Source organism: Megalobrama amblycephala, linkage group LG3, assembly GCF_018812025.1.
Source record: "Megalobrama amblycephala isolate DHTTF-2021 linkage group LG3, ASM1881202v1, whole genome shotgun sequence".
Classification (NCBI taxonomy): Eukaryota; Metazoa; Chordata; class Actinopteri; order Cypriniformes; family Xenocyprididae; genus Megalobrama; species Megalobrama amblycephala.
This window is the reverse complement of record NC_063046.1, coordinates 6,233,493-6,243,710: the sequence shown is the minus strand read 5'-3', so window position 1 is coordinate 6,243,710 and position 10,218 is coordinate 6,233,493.

Below are 10,218 nucleotides of genomic sequence, written 5' to 3'. Positions count from 1 at the left end.
ATACACAAAATGGCGGATACTACAACACCCCAGTATGTCTCCGCTGATCGCCTAGAGCAACGGCATGTCTCCGCTGATCGCCCAGATCAACGTCACGCCTCCGTTGATCGCCCAGAGCAACGTCACGTCTCCGCTGATCGCCCAGAGCAACGCCACGTCTCTGCTGACCGCCCAGAGTCACGTCACGTCTCTAGATCAGTCAGGGAGCGGAGAGGGTTGCGTTCCAGTGTGGCTGATCAACCGCTGACTTCAGCACGTGCAGCTGGCATTCCTAAGCCTCCATCGGCCGCTCCGCTCTCAAGCCCACCGGTCGCTACGCACTCAAGCCAGCCGGCCGCTTCGCACTCAAGCCTGGTGGCCGCTGCACACCCCAGCTCGCCGGTTGCTACGCTCTCAAGCTCGCCGGTGGCAACGGCCTCAAATTCATCGGTTGCAACGCTCTCAAGGGCGCCGGTTGCAACGCTCTCAAATTCACCGGTCGCAACGCACTCAAATTCGCCGGTTGCAACGCTCTCAACCACCCTGGATGCGATGGACAAGATGGCTGCTTTGCCAGTGCCCACGGGCAAGATGGCCGCCCCTTCGGTGTCTGTGGACGTAGGGGTCGTTCCAGCCGTTGAGTCCGCTCCAGAGTCTGCTCCAGCCAGTGAGTCTGTTTCTGAATCCGCTTCAGCCCGTGAGCTCGCTGCAGTGTCCACCGAGGAGGTGAACACAGAGCTGCCGCCTCGTCCACGAAAGAGGAGGAGGAGGAGGAAGAAGGCTCCTTTCATCTTTCAGGGCTCGGAGGCCTTCCCAGAGCCCGTTGTGGGCCCGGAGACCACGCCAGAGGTCTCTTCCGCACCGCCCAAGCTCCTAGCCCTGCCGGCGCCACCTGAGCTCCTTGCCCTGCCAGCACCACCTGAATTCCTTGCTCTGCCGGCGCCACCCAAGCACCTTGCCCTGCCGGCGCCGCCCAAACGCCTTGCCCTGCCGGAGCCACCCAAACTCCTTGCCCACGAACTCTCCACGGTCCCCGTTGAAATCCCTAAGAACTTTTTGTGTCAGGACCCACTCATTGTCGTAATCATACCTTAGATCTAATACTGTCGCATGGAATTGATATTGATGCTGTTGAAATTCTACAGCAGAGCGATGATATATCAGATCATTATTTAGTGTCGTGTATAATACAGTTAGCCAAGGCTACAAAACCACCACCCAGCCATAAATATGGTAGAACCATCACTTCTACCACTAAAGATTGCTTTATAAATAATCTCCCCGAGCAGTTTCATCGCCTTAGTACACCTGACAACTTAGAAGAACTCGATGCTGCAACAGAAACTATTGGCTCTCTCTTTTCCAGCACATTAGATGCAGTCGCTCCTTTACGTCTAAAGAAGATTAAGGAAACTAATCCAACGCCGTGGTATGATGAGCACACTCGGGCTCTAAAACGAGCTGTGAGAAAAGCTGAACGTAGTTGGAAGAAAACAAAACTAGAAGTTTTTCGCCTTTCGTGGAAAGAAAAAATGATTGAGTACAGAACGGCTATAAGAAATGCTAGATCTACTTATTTTTCAAATCTCTTAATAGAAAACAAACATAATCCTAGGTACTTATTTGACACAGTGGCTAAATTAACTAGAAACAGAGATTCAACTGCTGACGTTTCCAAAGAGCACAGCAGTAATGACTTTATGAACTTCTTTACTTGCAAGATTGACAATATTAGAGAGAAAATTATAAACATGCAACCGTCTACAGTTTCGCTTCAGACAGTGCACTGTAGTGTCCCTGAGGTAAAACTAGAATCATTCGCCGCTATAGGAGAGGAAGAATTATCTAAACTTATCAAATCATCAAAATCAACAACATGTATGTTAGACCCAATGCCGACTAAACTACTGAAAGAAATGCTTCCAGAGGTCGTAGGTCCACTTCTTGATATAATTAATTCATCGTTAACACTAGGATACGTGCCAAAAACTTTTAAGCAGGCTATTATTAAACCTCTTATTAAAAAACCTCAACTAGATCCGAGAGATTTAGTAAATTACAGGCCAATCTCGAATCTACCTTTTCTGTCAAAGATACTAGAAAAGGCAGTTTCAACACAACTGTGCTCCTTTTTTAGAAAGAAATGGAATCTGTGAGGATTTCCAGTCAGGATTTAGACCATACCATAGTACTGAGACTGCTCTCGTTAGAGTTACAAACGATCTACTCTTATCATCCGATCGTGGCTGTATTTCTCTATTAGTGTTATTAGATCTCAGTGCTGCTTTTGACACTATCGATCACAACATTCTTTTAAAAAGACTTGAAAACTATATTGGCATTAGTGGAATTGCTTTGGCATGGTTCAAATCTTACTTATCTGACCGTTATCAGTCTGTAGTAGTTAATGAAGAGATGTCGTATCGATCACAAGTTCAATATGGAGTACCACAAGGCTCAGTACTAGGACCGTTGCTTTTCACTCTGTACATGCTGCCCTTAGGAGAGATAATTAGGAAGCATGGTGTTAGTTTTCACTGCTACGCTGACGATACTCAGCTCTATATTTCCTCGCGTCCTGGCGAAACCTACAAATTCACAAAACTAACAGAATGCATAGCTGACATTAAAAACTGGATGACAAGAAATTTCTTATTATTAAATTCAGAAAAAACTGATATCCTAATCTTTGGACCAAAAACTTCCTCACGAAAAAACCTTGAATACTCTCTAACACTTGACGGGTGCTCCATTAAATCTTCGTCCTCAGTTAGGAACCTGGGTGTGCTCTTTGATACCAATCTTTCATTTGAAAGTCATGTTTCTAGTATCTGTAAAACCGCCTTCTTCCATCTAAAAAATATATCTAAATTACGACATATGCTCTCAATGACAAATGCGGAACAGTTGGTTCATGCATTCATGACCTCAAGACTAGATTACTGTAACGCTCTACTGGGTGGTTGTTCTGCTCGGCTTTTAAACAGACTACAGTTGGTCCAAAATGCGGCAGCTAGAGTTCTTACTAGAACCAGAAAGTATGACCATATTAGCCCAGTTCTGTCAACATTACATTGGCTCCCTATTAAACATCGTATAGACTTTAAAATCTTGCTACTTACTTATAAAGCTCTAAATGGTTTAGCTCCCCAATATCTAAGCGAGCTCTTGGTGCATTATAGTCCTTCACGTCTATTGCGATCTCAGAATTCAGGCCAGTTGATAATACCCAGAATATCAAAATCAACTGAAGGCGGCAGATCCTTTTCCTATTTAGCACCTAAACTCTGGAACAATCTTCCTAGCATTGTTCGGGAAGCAGACACACTCTGTCAGTTTAAATCTAGACTAAAAACACATCTCTTTGCTCTTGCATACACATAACACATTATCAATACATTAACATTTTTCAAATCCGTTAAAGGATTGTTACGCTGCAATAATTAGGTCGGCCGGAACCGAGAACATTTCCTATAACACTAGATATACCTGTACATCAGAATAAGAATGGCATCTACGCTAATATCTGTCTCTCTGCTTATCCTGAGGTTTTCCGGGTGCTGGATCCAGGCCGTATCCAGATCAGATGGAGAACCTGTGTCTGGACCTGACTACAACGTAGCCCAGGAGACAATGGGCCTACAGATCCAGTTCTGGCTGCATCTATAATTCAGATTTTTAAATCTCCGTATCCGCTTACATATATTTATATATAATCTATTTTTAATCTCTATAATAAAAATGTATAATTCAGATTTTGATCTCCATATCCATTTACATATATTATATATATCTTTCAAGGGGTTTTTTCCCTCCTAGGACTTTTTTCCCAGTGCTAGCACGCTGGGTTTTTCTCCTAGGGGGTTTTTTCCACCCCTGGGAGTCAGCCGACATTGGCTTAATGTAGCACCATCTTGTATATGTTACATATTACCACGCTTGCTTGTACAGCTTATTTTTAACCATTTCTCTTTTTTCTGTGCTCCTAATATGTAAAGCTGCTTTGAAACAATTACAAATTGTAAAAAGCGCTATATAAATAAATTTGACTTGACTTGACTTTTTTTGGGGGGGCAGTATACCTGAGGGTGGGGAGCTTGTGGGTGGGGACCTTGCCCAGCCACTGCCGTCATCGGTCTTGGAACTGTTATGGGCGTTTATGGACTCCGACCCATCGTGGTCATTTACAGACTCTATCTTACCATGGCTGCCCGAACCATCTGACCTGCCGTGGCTGCTCAAGCCACCTAACCTGCCGTGGTTGCCCGAACCACCTGACCTGCCGTGGCTGCCCGAGCCACCTGACCCGCCGTGGATTTATGGCACTCCTGACCTGCCGTGGCTGCCCGAGCCACATGACCCGCCATGGTTACCCGTGGCACCTGATCCACCGTGGCTGCCCTGGAATCTGCATTGGAGACCATGTTCCCGCTGTAACTCCAATGCACCCACCCTCCCTCCCTCCCTCCCTATTCGTGCTATTTACGTCGCGAGGACGCGCCTTCTGGAAGGGGGGCGTTATGTAACGATCATCGTCTGCTCCTGTCAGTTCCCGGACTACACTTCCCACAATCCTCTCTGTCAGTCACATGTTCACTCCACACCAATCACCTGTTGCCACATACAGCCTAGCACACCACACTGATCACCACACCCATCTGCAGCTCATTACCAGGACTATAAAGGACTTCCACACACACCACCTCACCGCGAAGTATTGTTAACTGTTGTTGCAATTCCGAGCATTTATATCTTGTCTGCCAGCTTATTTCTGATCCTGCCTGTTCCCCGTTTATGTTTCTCTGCCGTCTGCCTTTGATCTGTGTTTTGTTATCTGGACTGTGATCGTTATCTGCCTGCCTTTTGACCTTCTGCCTGTACCCTGACTACGACCCTGCCTGTCCTTTGCTGTTCCTGTTTGCTCCTGATTGACTCTGCCTGTACGACCACTCTTACTTCTAATAAAACGCTGCACTTGGATCCTCTGCCTGCGCCTCCATTCACAACAACAACGTAATCTCAGTTGCAGATTAATGTAAAATGTAAAGTATTTAATGTAAAAATAATTTAGAGTTTGAGTATCATTTTTCATAACCTTTATAGACAGCCTACTGAAAGCAAGATGGATAAGCTAATTCACCTCAGATCTTAAAAATAAAGGACAACAATGTTCAAACTGTTGCCACTGTTCAAGGTGAACAAACCAGTGGAAAAAAAAAGATTGTTTCAGTCACTCAGTATTTTTAATCATGTCAAAATGGTGTAAGATTGATCAATTTGATAATGCACACAGTCGAACGCACAGCTTTGCAAAGTATACTTCTTTCGACTCATACACGTACACAGACAATCGACGCATACACAGTTTTGAGCAATCTCTCACCACGAGTTACAACCCATGTAAACATCTTTGTATTCTTTCATGCTAGAGTTGAACAAATGAGGATAATTTCTAACCTCTTCACACAATCTTTCGTCTATATAGGCCTCCATTGATCGGGAAGAGTTAAATAATCATATTGACACACACAATTGAGGATTTGTTTTTGCTGAATTGGGCCAAAACCCCAGATCGTTGGGGAGGGCTTAAAATCTTCAGGTGTCTGGTCAGCCTTCAGGCCCCGAAATACTTCAAGCGAAGTTCTTTTTCGTTTAGAGGTAAAACGAAGTTCGAAATACGTGAGCAGCGATATACTGTAATCGAATATCTGACGCCGCCCACACTGCTGAGAGCGACGGTTAGATGAATATGTTGCACGCTTTCCTCTCAGTAACAAAATAAACATGACAAAATTGAGAAACTAGCAAGGATTTTCTAACGTGGATATGTTTGTTTGCACGAGCTCTGTAAAGTCACTCCAGTAAAGTCATGCTTCGTTTATATTATAACACTATAAAATAGTGTTCATGTTTTCACTCATGGACATCTGACTTCTACAGATTCGAGAGGAGAAATGAACTGGAAAAGATTTTCTGAGTGAAAGAAGGCAGAGCCTCAGCGCACACCTACCTTACGTAATGGCCACGGACCGATGGTAGTTCGAAGGTGTTTACCAGCTGAAACTGTTGGCAAGCTGTTTTGAACTTCCAAAACAAACTTTGTTTCAGCCTGATTTGGTTCGAAATTATGTTACATCAGTTCATTCTTCCATTTCATTTAAAATATATCGGGGCCTTGACTTTTTCACATTAGTTTATTTGGCTGTAACAGAGTGAAAAAAACTCATTTGTTATGGAAAAAAGCAGAGAGGAAAGTTGATCAGGTGATGATTATGTATCGATGATGACAATCATCATGTAGACCTGATTCACTGATCTCATCCATTGTTTAATCCTTCATCAAAAGTACGTTGTAGTATTAATAGATGTGAACTCCACATTACCAGCACTGTGAAACTACAACAAGATCTTCTAACTCATCATTCACACACAAAATAAGTTTAAAACTACAGCATTATTAAGACACAAACAGACATCAAGAACAATGATGACGACTGAACAAAAACAAAAGACAAACTCTGAACATTACAAAACAGGCTACAAAAAAGTAGCCATTCAGCTGCATAAATTATTCATGCTGCAATGCATGCTGGGACATGGTACTATGGTGGCACCCAGCATGTATTGCTGCATTAAACTTTTTGTTGATTGTCACCATTGTGAAGATTCATATGCTGATTCATGATGTCTGTGTTCCTCACTAATGTTCAATCATCACTTAATGATTTAATTAACTGTAACTGCTTCAGTGTTAGTTTTTAACACTCTGTAGAGTGGATCCCAGGAGACACAGAGCAGTGTTATTTAACACCAGGGATTTTGTCGTGATAAGGAAATAAAACATACACACAGACTCTCCATTGTCTAGCACATTCAAATGAACATTTCCATGGTGAACACAGAGGACAATATGTGGACACACATGTAAACAAGGAAGAAAATAATGTAAAGTAATAAACAAATGATGCACAGCAAAATCCCCAGTGTTAAAAATAATGTTCATGTGTGTCCAGACCAATGTTTGCGCACAATTTGGCCACCTGAGCAAAAATATTCTTATATCAGACCTGTACAGTGTATGTAAACACACACACAAAGTGGTCTCATCATGCAATTGTAACTTTGAACTTTAATGTGCCATTTCTATTTTCTTTGACCCTTGATGTAATTTAGTGATAAATCATATTTTTGAAAACAAGGAGTTCAGTTCATTTTAGGTTACTTGAGATTTTTTTTTTTTTTCACATTGCTGTATTAACTGTACCAGTTGTTGTGAATTCTTTATATTATGTTTTTTTCTGTATTATCTGCTGCTGTGTTCTCAATCAGTTAAGGGTTTGTAGTAATTATTCTACATATGAAAATGACGTGTTACGCAAGTCGTAGTGAATACAGTTTTGGCGTAAGTGACGCATACTCCGTTGCGCATACGGAGCCATCAGTATATGACGCATTTTCCACCCGTGCATCATCTTTGATTGCAGGACAAAGTTATTGACAAAGTAAGTTTATTTCCTGACTTTATGTTTGTCATACTGGATGTTTATAATACTGAGACGATCTCTAACATTAAGCCGCGGGTGTTTTGCGATCATTGATTATTTGTTGGTCATGTGAAACGCACGTGAAAGTGCCGTTAGCATCGCGGCTTGTATTGCTATGACCATACTTCGTTTAAGTATGTTTATGATTCTATATATTTTATATTTGTTATACTTTAAAACAATGAGGACGCTGTTGATGTATCTCAAGTTATTTATATGCTCTTATATATTCTGTTTACTTGATTGTTATTCTGCTAATCACACTTTAAGAGCTTTTATATTTGTTAATTTATAGTTTACTCGTTTATACAACATTATGTGAATATTTCTGTTTGATATTTAGTTATTTACTACTGTTTATTTATTTACTAATTGCAGAAACTACCTCCAATGCATAATGTGTATATGGTGAAACCCTGCACAAAATAAAAGGTGGAAAAGATGTGATGACTCCTACTCCCTGATCAGAGTGCTGAAGTGGTTAAGAACATTAAAGAACCGGCATTCAGTGGGGCAATCCCCAACAAATGGTCCTTCGAGCCGGATCCTTGACTGCATCAGAATGTCATCAGATGGCAAACCATCATCCGCTTCCCATACTGATACTCAAGCAAGACCCTCACGGCGATGTCAGACCCCCAAGCGCTTTGAAGATTACATCCTTGACTTCCATCACCGACCTGCCCTTTCCTCCAGTCCTGTTCAGAGGGAGTCAGAGCAGCAGAGAGGAGCAGCAGCCGCAGTGTATACTAGTCAAGCAGATGCAGTCACCAGTCAAGGTGGACATCGAATCACGCCCAGTCCGAGTCAAGCAGATGTATTGAGTATGGACTCATTGACAAAACTCATGGAGTCTATGAACGAGAGGGAGAAAGAGGAGAATGTTGAAATGGACAGTCTTCTCAGAAAATTAGATCAGCTTAAGAAACGTAAGCACCGCCGAAGCGAGATGATGGAACACATTAAAACGTTCTTGAGGGAGGAACAGGAAGATAAGGACAATGAACCAGTACAGGCTGTATCGCCACAATCATCTCCAGCACCTTCTAATTCATCAAGCCCTCTTCCCTCACATTCATATGACCCTGCATCACATGCTGGGAAACAAGCTGAATGCACATCGGTGAGACATGAGGAAAAGTCAGTTAAAACAGGTGCTATTCCTAAAGCGGGGCTGGAGAGTCGCAGCCTTGGATTCACTCCCATTCATCCACATCAGCCAAGAACTACGGGTTCAACATATTCCCCTATCTCCTCTGGCGTGGCATCTCCTGTCTCACATCTGTCACTGCAACCACTATTTCAGCCTGTTCCCACCCATTCTCTCACGCTTCCGCTCAGTCAAGAACGAGCTGTAACTCATGATGCCGAACATTCATTCCAGCCGCAGCAGCTGATTGCGTCAGCACCTGCCTATCAACATCCTACAGTACCTCATGGCTATCTTGCAAAGCCACATACGCAGATGCAGCTGGTGAATGAACCTACCTCATTCAGTTGTGTCCCTCCTTACCAAACAATGATGTCATCAGCATTATCATCTCAAAACGTGATACCTGGGTTTGTCCCTTCAGTGAACACTGCAGCAGTTGTCGCTCCTCCACAGCTGATACCAAACCGGACTGTAGCTCCGCAGGGTGGCAGTATACCGCAACGGACATTGTATAGCCCCCCTAAACCTAAAATTCCAGACTTCACAAGTGACAGTGAGAAGGAATTTGCTAATATGAAGCTGGCATTGGACAACTTGCTTGAGCCTTACCCAGAGTTATCAGAGAAATATAAATACCATGTACTGTTGGAACATCTGAAACTGCCTGAAGCTCAAATGATAGGGCAGTCATGCCGGCATCATCCCTATCCGTATTCAGCAGCTATGCAAGCACTTCAACTGCAGTATGGTCAGCCGCATCAACTGGCTCAAAGTGAGATAGCTGCCATCCTCACATCACCAGATGTCAAGCCCAATGATAGCCACAGCTTTCAGAGCTTTGCTTTGCGTGTCCATCTCCTAGTCAGTATGCTGCTGTCCCTAGAGGGACCCAGAGGGATGGAGCTTAATTGCTGCTCACACGTAGACCGCCTACTTAGCAAGCTGCCAAAGTATCTGCGGGATGGCTTCATTGAGTTCCTTCAACAGCAGGGAAAGCTCAACTCCATAAATCTTAACCCCTATAATCTGCAGGACTTCGCTGGGTGGCTGCAAGTCAAAGCACAACAGCAGAGACTGTCTATTCGATTAGTACAGCGCTACCAGCATGAGAAACTTCCAGGTGTTAGTAAAGCGAAATCCTCAGCTAAAATAAAGGGACCAAGTCTAGGTTCTTTATCATGGTGCATCCCCTGCCGAGACTGTGCTTTCTACTCGTCCCAAAGAACCCAAGCAAAAGAAAACATTCAAGGTACACTGCCTCTTTTGCAACAGTAAAGAGCACTACATTACACGCTGTGATAACCTCAAAGAGCAGTCGGTTGCTGACCTGCAGAAGTGGATATCTGATGGAAAAAGATGCTGGCGATGTGCACGATTGCATGTACCAGAGATGTGCAACCTCAAAAAGCCATGCAGTGACTGTGGTGGAATACATCTTCAAGTGCTTCACCGTATAGCACGCGATGATCCAGCGAACAGCTCAAGTACATCAGAGAGTCGCATTTACCTCACACCAGCTAGTGCGACATGCAGAGTGCTTCT